The sequence below is a fragment of the Budorcas taxicolor genome, chromosome 17, assembly GCF_023091745.1.
Source record: "Budorcas taxicolor isolate Tak-1 chromosome 17, Takin1.1, whole genome shotgun sequence".
Classification (NCBI taxonomy): Eukaryota; Metazoa; Chordata; class Mammalia; order Artiodactyla; family Bovidae; genus Budorcas; species Budorcas taxicolor.
The window spans coordinates 22513054-22527153 of NC_068926.1; positions in this window are offsets into that span (position 1 = coordinate 22513054).

Consider the following 14100-nt stretch of genomic DNA (forward strand, 5'->3'; position numbering starts at 1 on the left):
GGGAGGAACTGTCCTGTGTATTACAGGATGTTCAGTAGCACCATTGGCCTGTGCTTACTAGATATCAGTAAACACCCACCTATTGTGATAACAAAACTCAACTGACAATGTCTCCAGTTTTGCCAAATGTACTAGGAGGGAAGTTGAGAACCACTGATGTAGACTATTATGTTTCTGCAAATAAATCACCAGAATAAAAATATCACACATTTTACTTCCATGTCTGCTATATGCCCAATATGCATTTTTAGTGTTGTAACCAATATGTCATTCATTATAAATTTTACTTTAGAAAATTTTTTTGGAAAAATGGATTGAGTGAGAGCAATTAATGTTATATTTACTAAATTTTGACTGTTTCTGAGAACTTTTAATGCCTTTAATGTAGATCCACATTTCCATTTAGTATCATATTCCTCCTGCCCAAAGAACCTGTCAGAAAACAGATTATTTTGGTTCCTAAACAGTATTACAACCCCTTCCTGATTGATTTGGTTAAAAATTTGATACAATATAGCAACATTTTGAACAATAAGGTAATACATTTGGTAGCAATTGTCTACTCTATAGGTTATTTTACCATTACAAATGGTGCTACATAATATGTGTGTATTAAGAGAATGCTATTTTTTTCTAGAAGGAGTTAGACACTCAAATTTTATGTATATTAAAAGTGAGAATTATTATAATAGAAGTGGTTTTGTTTGTTCTTCTTTTAGTAATGAATTTAGATAACTAACAAGACAGAAAACTATTTTAAAGAACATCCACCCTTACTGCATATGGTGACTACAGATGGCCAGCCAGTGGGTACAATCAAATTAGAGCAGTACTTTCAAAGAAGCTTTTTGAATATCTGTCCTCACATAGAGTGGATTTCTTCATTCCAATTCTCCTGTATTGAGAGAATATTGACAATGTAACATTAAAATCAGTATTCCTCTTGCAGGATTCCAGGAAAATAAAAAAAAAAAATGACAACTGTGTTTTGTGGGGTTTCCAGGAGAGCAAGAAGTGTGCTTGCTTTGAGAACTGAAAGCAAAAACACTAAATATTATTAAGGTGGCTTCCTGGTCTCTGTATGTTCCCTGTGTTCCTGGAGGTATAGTGGGAGGAAAACCTTCAATTAGGGGTAAAAAACATCTTATAATAGACAGGATGAGGACTCAGAATTCTTTTATTTAAACCAAGTCGAAGTAATACTCAAATTTCAGTGTTTGTGTGGATTCTTCTTACTATTTGGATTCTAGATCAACATTTACTTTAATGTTGTGAAAAAAAAATGCGGTATGAATACAGAAGTAAGTAAATAAATACAGATACAGAGATGAATGAATGGACAAATTAATAATTTCATGTTTTTCTTATATTTTATTCTATAAGGGGAAGAAAGTTTTAGTAAAGTCATAATTATAATTTAGCCAACATATGCTCATGTTGAGATGTGCTATGATATTTTCAAGAGCTGGGTATATAGGGGCCAGTTCATTTTTAAAGTTTTGGCAGTTTTGCATGGAAAATTTCTCTCTTGCATGTAAAATATGTGTTCTCTACTAGAAACATTACTTTGATTTTAATTTACTGGCTATATTTGCAATTGTCTCCTTTGACTTTGGAGAAGTACACAGCTAAGAGGTACAAGGGTACCTAAGGGGTACTGAACCCTTTTCATGGAAGTCATACATATACTTGATGTTTTAGAAAAACACATTAAAGACCATAATCCCATTAAAGAAGCCATTAAAAGAAACAGTCATTATTAAAAAGAAATAATATACTACTCTATGTTTCATTAAATACTTGGATTTTATCAACTGAAATTCATAAAAATTGTGAGACATGTCACATCTTCTTCACCCTTCAATTTCTACCAATTAAGTAATGTCAGCATTGAATCATATATTGAGAGAACTAAATTTGTGCAATGTGTGTGTGTGCTCAGTCACTCAGTCATGTCTGACTCTTTATGATCCCATGGACTGTAACCTGCCAGCCTCCTCTGTCCATGGGATTCTCCAGGCAAGAATACTGCAGTGAGTCTCAATTTCCTCCTCCAGGGGATCTTCCTGACCCAAGGATTGAACCTGTGTCTCTTGCATCTCCTGTATCTCCAGCCTCAGATGGCTGCATTGGCAAGTGTGTTCTTTACCACTGAGTCACCTGGAAAGCCCTTTCAACCTTAAACTTCTCCTTTAACATACATTATTAATATGTATTTCCCTGGGTTTTGTAGGTCAAAGAAATACTATCTATAAATATGAAACCATGTGCTTCTTCCAGGAATATAATTCACTGTTTTCTTTCCATTTTCTGTTTTTCAGACCTAATACTCAGTTTATAACACTCTTTACAGTAGACTCTATTTTCAGTCTGCTAGTATTCAGGGACACATCAAGGTCAAATTGTACAAACAAGGATTTAGTTGCATGTTTCAATAACTCTTGCAGAAGTGATAAGCTATCTTCTACAGTACACTTGTGGGTCTCCAATCTGATGTGGCACTCAAGGGACAACAGCCTTGCTACAGATACGGAAGACCTCTCAGGATATGATGCATTAACTCCTTTGGTTTATTTGGTAGCAAAGTATTTCAAAGTGAGGGAAGAGAAAGGAAAATATTACTGTTATATTTACATGTGCTGTATGTAAGCTAAAGTATGTCAAAAGTTATTCAGGTATAAAATATTGCAAAAAAAGTAATATCATTGAAGATGATTTTTAAGTGTAGAGACTTAAAAGAATGTGAAATACAGATATCGCAAATATGAACAGATTACTGACCACTGCAGAATTATCCGTTTATTCCAAGATGATTTGTGTTACTTTGTGCATCCTCACATACCACGGTATGCCTATGGGTTGTAACATGGAACATAGGAGATTTCCCAAAGTATTTAAGTTCCCACTTAAAATATAACACCTGGTAATAGCTTTCTTTAGTTTATTGGTTTCCAAATATACAGTAAGTATGTGATATATTATAAAAAAGAATAAACCAGTACCATGGTCCTAAACTCTGTAAACATGAATGCAAATCCTTAAAAAGATCATTTGCTTTCTATATTCTCATACCACAAGTTGCATCTTGTATTTTGGCTCCTTCTTTTCCTTTAAAGGGACTTCCCTGGTGGCTCAGATGGTAAAGAATCTGCCTGCAATGTGAGAGACTTGGGTTCAATCCCTGAGTCAGGAAGATCCCCTGGAGAGGGAAATGGCAACCAACTGCAGTATTCTTGCTTGGAGAATTTCATGGACAGAGAAGCAGAATGGGCTAAAGTTCACGGACTCACAGAGTCAGACAGGATTGAGCAACTAACACTTTCACTTTCATATTAAAGTGTGTCAATTAAAAAAATTTCACCAAGAATCCTTAATTCCAAAATCTGAGATTTAGAGAGGGCCTTCTATTTTCTCTTTCTTATCTCTCCCAAAGAGAAAATATGCCACACAGTTGTCAAAGGTGTGTGGCCACCCTACTCAGAGAGAGTTACTAGCTTTAGTATCAACAGATTAAAATTTAAAATATCTGTATTTCTTTTTGCATTCACCTTTAACTGAATCCAAGTTTCCACTGCCATAACTTCAAAGGCCTACCTGTTTCCATGTAAGAAACTACCCTCCCTTTGACATAACAGTCATATTTAAAGTAAAGGCCATCATATATCTTTGAGATTTTCCTCTATTAATGATTGAGAGTTCCACTACCTTTTTCCTTCTGTAATGATATCCTCAAATAAGAAGTCTGTGGGATTACAGAGGATGAGATGTTTGGATGGCATCATCGACTCGGCAGACACGAGTTTGGGCAAGCTCCAGGAGTTGGTGATGGAAAGGGAAGCCTGGCACACTGCAGTCCCTGGGGTTACAAAGAGTCAGACACGACTGTGCAACTGAACTGAACTAATGTGCCCTACTGTACCCAGTTTTAGACTTTGAATTATTATTAATGCCATTACAATTAAGTTCAAATTATAGAATAATAACCTTAAAAGAGGGAGTAGCTGGCATTTTGTTGCTCTTATAACTATATATTTTATAAAACAATAACGTGGTTATCCTCAAAAATGTGCTTAAAAATATAGTACTGATGAAATAGGGAAGCAGTTACAGTAGAAGTAGGAGAGATAACCCAGAAGGTGAGTGGAATAAGAAAATTATTTAAGGAAACTCAAAATAAAAGAAAGATAAATATTCCAATGTGTGGGAACAGCCATATTTTAAAATTAATATAAAGAAAATAAAACTATCCTTTTCCTCTACAATACTAATAACAGATTCAGAAAAATACAAAATATTATTTGATAGAATTTGAACTGAATCAATCAGTTTCAGGGTGGAAGGTGGGCAGGAAAGGTTTACAAACCAAGGACTGATTCTGCAGCAATATGTGATTCATGCAAATTCATAAACCATACATTAAACACATTATTAATCCTTCCTAAAATACTTTAGCTAAAAGTAAAGTTGAAATGTACCCATTAAAAGTAAATTTATAGTACAAAATGTATCTTCATAATTAGAAAACAATACAGAAATAAATAGCACAATATGCTCCACATATCTGTAGCTATTTCCTTGTGAGGTGTTTCTATTAGGCAAAAAAAGGGACCTGCTCAGAAATTTTGGGTGAGACCACCTGCTCTACTAAAAGGGACATCACCAGAGGAATAGCCAGGGTGAAAAGATGAAATTTTAAATTACTCTTATCATTATGGTTAGTATTTTAACATTATTTTACTTTGCTCACTAAAGATAGATTTTATAATGATACTTTATGATGAGGAAATAATTGGTGCCTTGATTTTGTAACTTGAAAAACACGTTATACATTTTCTCTTAAAATAGTACTTTCTGAATATTTTCCTTTATTATATGTGAACTGTGTTCTTAGTATTAAAATGGGGTGACTATTATTAAAAGTCTAAGGATACTATATAGTTTAACAACTAAGAATACAAATTTTAACAATGAATAATGGAGTGAAACCTCATTAACTAGTGAAGTAAATTATCCTGATGTTTAAAAGCAGGTTCACATAGCAGTTAGACAATAGGAGTAAGGCTTCTTTATCTTCAAATGTAATGAATTAAGGCAAAAAGTAAGTAAGTTTCTTCATGCATCTGTCAGCAGATGGAAGTGAGTATTTGAGCCTCTTACTCCATTCAAGTTTTGACAGTAATATGATTTGCCAAGCAGGCAAAGAGTTATTTTTCTTTGTCCAGAGGCTATTGTCTTTAAACAGATGTTATTTCCAAAGGCTTCACATATGTATTTTAAAATTTTGCTAAGATCTTAATTTAAAAACTAGTGTCAGATAAACATTGAAATTATCAGTATATGCTTTTCACTCAAGCCAATAGCTGAGGTCAAAGAGTCACAAAGGATTCATACAGAAGATGAAAGAGAGCAGATTCTTGGTACAATCAGTGTCCAATTTTCAGGTTATGTTTGAGCACAGTTAGTTTGTTAAGCATGAAATTTCACTGCCTGCTTCCTTGGGGGCCATGGTTATATAGATCATGTATTTAGTGTTAAATATAAAACCAGTATCCTTCAGGTGATTAAAAATGTACTTCACATTTTCAATTGTATGACAATCAAATGTTAAAAATAAATTCTAGAGTTTGCCTCAAGGATGCCTGCAGTATCATACACATTTCAAAAAGAGTCTTATTTTACTATCTCTAAGAAGAGAGTGAATTATGTGAATAGTCTATAATGAACAATTCCTAACAGCAGATTGCTTAGGAAAGATGTATGTCACACTCCAATAATACACTGGCTCTTTCATCTTTTCGAATACACTATGTACTGTTGCTCAAGATCCTGATCGAGCTTTTCAAATTATTTATTTCTCTTTGGTTGCACTGGGTCTTTGTTGCTGCATGTGGCCTTTCTCTAGCTGTGGTGCATGGGCTTCTCATTGTGGTGACTTCTCTTGTCGCAGAGCACAGGCTCGAGGCATGCAGGCTTCAGGGGTGTACCACTCAGGCTCAGTAATTGCAACTCGTGGGCTCTAGAACACAGGATCAGTATTTGTGGCACACAGGCTTTATTTGCTCTGCAGCATGTGGAATTTTTGTGAACCAGGGACTGAGCCCATGCATTGGCAGGCAGAGTCCCATCCACTGTACCACCAAGGAAGTCTAAACAAGTTTTTTTGAATCACAAATGTCTTAGGAGTCTTAAGATATTAAAATAAGAGTTTGAGAATAGTCACAATCCTAATGCTGATCTATGAAGTTCAGGTTCCATTACCTCTCTTTGTGTGTCAGTTACTGTCTGAGATTTTACACAAAGGAATATAGGTTTAAGGAGACACTTGCTTATTATGCAGCATCTTGTATCTTCACAGGGTATGCTGCTGCTTCTGCTCTTAAGTCGCTTCAGTCGTGTCCGACTCTGTGCAACCCCATAGACGGCAGCCCACCAGGCTCCCCCGTCCCTGGGATTCTCCAGGCAAGAACACTGGAGCGGGTTGCCATTTCCTTCTCCAACGCGTGAAAATGAAAAATGAAAGTGAAGTCGCTCTGTCCTATCCGACTCTTAGCGACACCATGGGCTGCAGCCCACCAGGCTCCTCCGTCCATGGGATTTTCCAGGCAAGAGTACTGGAGTGGGGTGCCATCACTTTCTCCGTCACACAGTATAGGACAAATAATTGTTTTAAGTCAGGTTAATGAGTTACCAAGGTCCTTCTTTGTAGAGTTCTAAAGTGCACATTGCAATTTACTAATGATTGTGGAACCTAATGCAAAATGAAATATTGAACAGCATCAACAAAGTAAGTATGGTTTAGTGAGTTTTGGACCATAATATAAATATATTCTTAAAGTAGTCAGAGAAAATAGGTAAAACCATCAACCTAGAACATATGCTGAGGCAATCTTGAATGTGTGCTGAGAAGAACTCACCATAACCAAGGGTGTGCACACACACACACACACACAGATAAACACAAAAGATACAAAAACACTTTCAAATTTAAAATGTTTCTCTTAAAAGATAAATGTTTGAATGAAGTCATAAGTCAAACCCCAAAGATAAGTATCACATTAAACTCAGAATTCTCCCATATCTTATTAATTAGGGGATTGTTCTTTGACTACATTTTTACATTGTCTTTTTATCAACAGGATAATCTATATACCCTTTCCAGGAGGAAGTTATTTCCTTAGGCAAATAAACACCTAACTGGATGGAAGAAACATCCCAGGGTGGCCTCAAGCTGCTGGACATTGGATGTGTATAATCAAACCCTTGTCTCTTTTGTCTCCTGCATGGGCAGGCAGGTTGTTTACTACTTGCACCACCTGGAAAACCCAGACATGGTATCTCTTTGCCTAAATGTCCATTCAAATTAGAGTCTCCTTGAGGACAAGGACTGTTTCTTATCATCTGTGTATACTCAGGGGCTTCCCAGATGGCGCTAGTGGTAAAGAACTAGCCTGACAAGGCATGAGAAGTAAGAGACACTGGTTTGATCCTTGGGTTGGGAAGATCCCCTGGAGGAGGCCAAGGTGACACACATCAGGATTCTCACCTGGAAAATTCCATGGCAGAGGAACCTGGAGGGCCAAGTCCATGGGGTTGCAAACAGTCGGACATGACTGAAGCAACTTAGCATGCACACATGCACATGTTTACCCAAGACCTAGATTATACTTTTAAAGAATTTTGAAGTAAACTAGCCTATTATTAACATCCCTACTATAACAAATGCTTTATTCCTGTCAATTCAAAATTTTTAATATAGCCATAGTGAAATAAAGAGTATTTTAGTTGCATCATTTTTGAAAAATCATGTGTGTCTATATATGTATATGCATATACATATATATGCAATCTGATTTAATTCTGTCTAGATTCAACTATAATCAAAGTGTAACTTTAGTTAAATTAGAAGAATCATTACTATAGATATGGGCACATCAGGGTGATTGCTCTGACTCTGCTATTAAGGGAAACAGCACCTGCTCTAACTAATTCAGAGAAGCATCAGGTAGGAGCAGAAAGGAATCCACCAGGTGGTGGTAATTAGAGCCTAAGGAAGGTAATCAAATACTCAATGTAGGCTATCTTCTAACCACAGAGAGACTGAGTTCAGGACAACACCGCCAAACTTCTTACTTCTGCATTCAATCCCCCCATTTTCTTGATTTTTTTTTTTTTATTTGGAAGGTGTTTTTATATTCCCTTTAATCAGGTCTCTCATTTGTAGAAAGACTGCAAGTAAAGAACAATTTAGAGTATGTTTGATATACAAGACAAATCCTTGCCAATTAAACTTTTTAAAATCTGCTCAATTCAGCCACCGGAAATGTGGTTCTCTTATTTATTCTCCATGTCTCCTGCCTCTTAGAGACATAGATATATATTTTGATTAGATAGATAGATAGATAGATGAATATATATATATATATATATATATATATATATTTTTTTTTTTAACCTGATCTTTGAAAACTGTAATGAAGATGCTAGGGAATATGACCATCTTGGTAGCTGAGTGGTTTTTCCAGCTGACTTCTTGCCTATTGCTGATTCAGCACAAAGGTAATTATAAGTCTAAAATATTCATAGTCTTTTTTCTCCAACTTGTAGATATTTTGGCAATGCAATTGTGACAAAAATGCAATCAGTTTCTTATTAAACTTTGTTAAAAGTATCTCAATATTCTATATGTCATATTTATATATTCTTTATAGACAATTCTTGCTTTTGCTTATATATTTTTTAATGGCAACTTGGCACTCTCTCAACTTAAGCATGTAAGATTTCATGGAAGAGCCACATAACTTACCACTTTGCCTAAGTCTGTTTTCAATTGAAAAGATTTACTGACTGCCTCAATTTTAATAGGGCATTTAATCTTTTCATAGATGCCATATATTGTATTCCCTAGTTAACAAACTCCAAGGCTATATTTGCATGTAGGATTTTTGAGGAATACTCTAGGAAACAACACCTCTAAGGGACGTTTAAAATCAGGTTAAGAGTCTCCCAAACACAGAAACTGTCACCATTGCCACTTCTGTTACTTCACCCTTCCATCTTCATGATACTAAGCCTTCTCTTTTATGATTCTTGCCATTTGGATATGTACGTCATCATCTCCTCATTATAATGCTGTCACCTGTTGAACTTCTCTTTATTATCCTGAATGGAATCAAATACTTCGATAATTGGTCTAAAGTCTTCCTGTCCATTTCACAATGTGGCAGCAATGTGTGTGATGTATATATAACATGGCAAACTATGGCCCCTTTGTTGAATTCCTCTTCTCCATGTCCCGTTATCCACCTTCTCCTGTGGTTAAATTCCTAAAACAACTTCCTATTCTCAGTAAGTTAACTGTACTATTTGTATAAAAGAGAAAACAGAAACCATCACATAGAATGCTTTCCAAATTTCAAAAACTAAGTAATGAGATCTATGCCATATACACCCATCGTGTTCTACTTCCCTTCAGTTAGAAAAAGAGGAATTGCTGCTGTCCTAAGACAAAACACAATTTGCTTATGTATTATACCTGCTCTACAATCAAAGTCGAACACACACACACACATGCACACACACAAATATACTCTTAACTTTTTCTCTCCATTTATAACACACCTAACTCTATCCACATTTACTCTTCTACACAGATCATGCAAACTAAGCCATTCTTTGGCCAATAGCCTCAACATCACTAAAGCCAAGATATGTTTACCATTCCTAATGTTTTTGTTTGTTTTAGCTCACAAATGCATTTGGCACTATTTTTTTTTTAAGACTATCTGTTCTTGAATTTTGTGTTAGCTTACTCTACTGTTTTACCTCCTACCTTCCCTATTTACTTTGTGTTCTCTCCTTTCCTTCCCTGGCCATAAAATATTGGAATATTTTCTTGACTGGGTCTAGGTACTTTTCTTTGGGGCTTCCCTGGTGGCTCAGAGGTAAAGAATCTGCCTGCCAATGTAGGAGACACAGATTCAATCCCTGATCTGGGAGATCCCCTGGAGAAGGAAATGGCAATCTACTCCAGTATGCTTGCCTAGGGAAAAAAAAAAAAAAAAAAAAAATCCATGGACAGAGGAACCTGGCAGGCTACAACTCACAGGGCCACAAAGAGTTGGGCACAACTTAGTGACCTAACAACAAAAATAAAAAACAACAAACACATAAAAAAACACTTTTCTCTACTTTCCCATCTGCTCCCTAAAGAAAATACGAAACATACTAGAACTTCACTACTTACTGATTTCAAATTGCTAATATAATAAAAATATATATTTTTTAATCTCTAGTCTTGACTTAGTGTCTGAGTTTTGTATAAACCTGTCTTCTAGTCACTCAGTTTTTCATAAATCTCTTCTTTATCACTCTATCCCCAGGCAACATCATCTCTTTTCCACTTTTCTCTGTCACTGAATTATATGCTGCCATGTTTACATACATGTTGTGCATCTAGAATGATCTTTAGGCCTATGTGATCTACCACTTTAAAATTTGCATTCTCTTCCCTTTTTCTCTAACCTGCTTCTCAATCTCTCCATTTTCTAAGAATAAATAATCCTGAGTAAGACACCATATGTAAGATCTTGCTTGTACTATTTATCTGCATGGAATGCTAACTTAACACTTTTTTTCCCCAGCACCCATTGCCATTGTAAAAATCTTTACAAATTCAATACTGACACGAGTTAAGAGATGTTTTATCTGACCTCACCCTAAACTTTTCCAATTATACTCTTTTTTTTCTTTTTTTTTTTTTGACAATGCAGATAGTGGAGTGCAGTTTGTTACACCAGCAGGCCCAAGGCAGAGTCTCCTCTTAGCCAAGGACTCTGACCAGCATTTGTGAAAATCTTTTTTTTTTTTAATATACATTTATTTATTTTAATTAAAGGTTATTTACTTTTCAATATTGTATTGGTTTTGCCATACATCAACATGTATCCACCACAGGTATATACATGTTCCCCATCCTGAACCCCCCTCCCTCCTCCCTCCCCATACCATCCCTCTGGGTCGTCTCAGTGCACCAGCCCCAAGCATCCAGTATCATGCATTGAACCTGGACTGGCAACTCATTTCATATATGATATTATACATGTTACAATGCCATTGTCCCAAATCATCCCACCCTCGCCCTCTCCCAGAGTCCAAAAGACTGTTCTATACATCTGTGTCTCTTTTCCTGTCTTACAAACAGGGTTATCATTACCATCTTTCTAAATTCCATACATATGTGTTAGCATACTGTATTGGTGTTTTTCTTTCTGGCTTACTTCACTCTGTATAATAGGTTCCAGTTTCATGGGTTAAAGATTTAAACGTAAGACCAGAAACTATAAAACTCTTAGAAGAGAACATAGGCAAAACACTCTCCAACATACATCACAGCAGAATCCTCTATGACCCACCTCCCAGAATATTGGAAATAAAAGCAAAAATAAACAAATGGGATCTAATTAAACTTAAAAGCTTCTGCACAACAAAGGAAACTATTAGCAAGGTGAAAAGACAGCCTTCAGAATGGGATAAAATAATAGCAAATGAAGCAACTGACAAACAACTAATCTCAAAAATATACAAGCAACTCCTGCAGCTCAATTCCAGAAAAATAAATGACCCAATCAAAAAATGGGTCAAAGAACTAAATAGACATTTCTCCAAAGAAGACATACAGATGGCTAACAATTATACTCTTTTAAAGCTGCATGTATTTTTATCTAAGTATAAGATTGCATATTACTTATTACTTTTTTACTTAATAATCCCTTTCAAATGGCTCTGGAAGGATTAGGAGTCATTCTCTAAATTTTACCCAAAATTATACACACACACATATATACTTACTTTATTTAATTTTACATAATTAAATAAACCTACTAGATCTTCTGCTGCTGCTAAGTCACTTCAGTCATGTCTGACTCTGTGCGACCCCATAGACGGCAGCCCACCAGGCTCCCCGGTCCCTGGAATTCTCCAGGCAAGAACAGTGGAGTAGGTTGCCATTTTCTCTCCAATGCGTGAAAGTGAAAAGTAAAAGTGAAGTTACTCAGTCGTGTCCGACTCTTAGCGACCCCATGGACTGCAGCCTACCAGGCTCCTCCGTCCATGGGATTTTCCAGGCAAGAGTACTGGAGTAGGGTGCCATTGCCTTCTCCGACTAGATCCTCTAAAATTACTGAAATAAATGAATAAATCCACATTTTGAGGCAAAATAATTCTAAAGTAGTTGGAAAACTGAAAGTATTGAAATAGGACTAGAGTACATATTTTCAGACATTTAGAGATGTCACTGGAGTACTCTAGGCACTAGAAAATAATAATCCTTTTAGTCATGTTAGGAAATGAGGACTTCGTCCTGATAGCAGTAGAAAATGACAGAGAAAATTTAAATGTAGGAACTTGCTAGAAAGAACAGCTTTCTAGAAATCTCAATCTAAATTGTAGGGGAAAAAACAACTTAATAAATTATTATATTAATAATATTTCAGATAACAGGTGATTATGTCCTGACAATGACAGCAGAAATGGGATGGATTATAGAGGCTAGACTGGAAGAATACTGAGAAAGAAAGATCCAGTATATAGACAATTGTCAATTCATGTAGAAGGGCAGCATTGTAAAAATGCTTGTGAAAGCTGAAACCATGTTTCCCAATATTCAACGGGAAAACTGATAGTAATTCTTGATATACTTGTTAAAATAACATACTTGTTAAAATATTAAAAAGTCTCTTCTATTAGTTAAAATTTATAGGAGATGCAAAAATAATAAAACTTCTATTTATACTGTTGCTTTTGGTCAGTCGTCCAGTTGTGTCTGACTCTTTGTGACCCCATGAACTGCAGCACGCTGGGCCTCTCTATCCCTTACCATTCCCAGAGTTTGCCAAGTTCATGTTTGTTGCATTCGTACTATTTACATAGTATGTTACATAGTAACGTAACATTAGAAACATTTAGAGTCGAAGTGCATTATATCTTTTTTCCTCTTTTATTTTTTAATTGGAGGACAATTACTTCACAATGTTGTGTTGGTTAAGTACATCATATTTTTATAAAAACTTCTAAGAGTGGTTTGAGCAGTTCTTGCTTTCTTCTTAATATATAATTTACATTATCTAATACGCATTCTGACTGTCTCTTGGAGAATTCTCATCCTCTATTCTAAATCTGAGTCAAAATGTGACAAAAAGTCACCATTTTGTCTTTTGTACATTCAATGTCTTGAAATGCCTCTGTTTTATAGGCATTGCTATCTCTGGGATATCTTCAGCCTTTCAGTCTAAAGTGGCTTTCTCATTTACGTGTATTAGTCCACCTTTCCTAACATCTTGTGGCTACATAGATAGAGTCTGACAGGGATAGTATCAATATTCCCACTGTTAACTATTTCTTTGAATAATTTCATTTGCATTCAAGTTGAATGTCACTTCTGGCATTATCATTTAAGAACAGTCCTATTGAATATTCATCTTTGTTGACCAATTCTCCCTTTTGATTGTCAATTTTTATAAAATAGCATGCAGAATTATTGTTGGGAGTCAAAGAAGCAACACCAGTCCTGTCTTGTTGTCTGAGTGTGAACAGATAACATATGCAGTGACTGGGCATGAACAAACTTGAAAGAAATGACATGATTGGTCACTAACCATGATATGCTTGTCTATATAGTGATTTATGTAACTTTGATGATTAACATAATGTGGTATTTAGTATTTGAACTGTGTTTTTGGAGAACTGATGTTATTTGATTATACTATGGTAAGTAAAATTCATATGTATTAAAATTATGCAAAATGGGGACTGTCTCTACCTATTGAAATCAAGGAACAGAGGAAAAGGTAGAATATGGAAATATTCTAAATGCATTTGCTTATGGATGGTGTATTATACTTCCATGGGAAATATAAGAGCAGATTTACAAGGAATTTCCCAGGTGGTACAGTCAGTAAAGAATCTGCAAGTCAGTGGAGAAGACACAAGAGATGTGGGTTCAGTCCCTGGGTTAGGATGATCCCCCAAAGAGGAAATGGCAACTCACTCAAATATTCTTTCCTGGAAAATTCCATGGACAGAGGAACCTGGTGGGTTACAGTC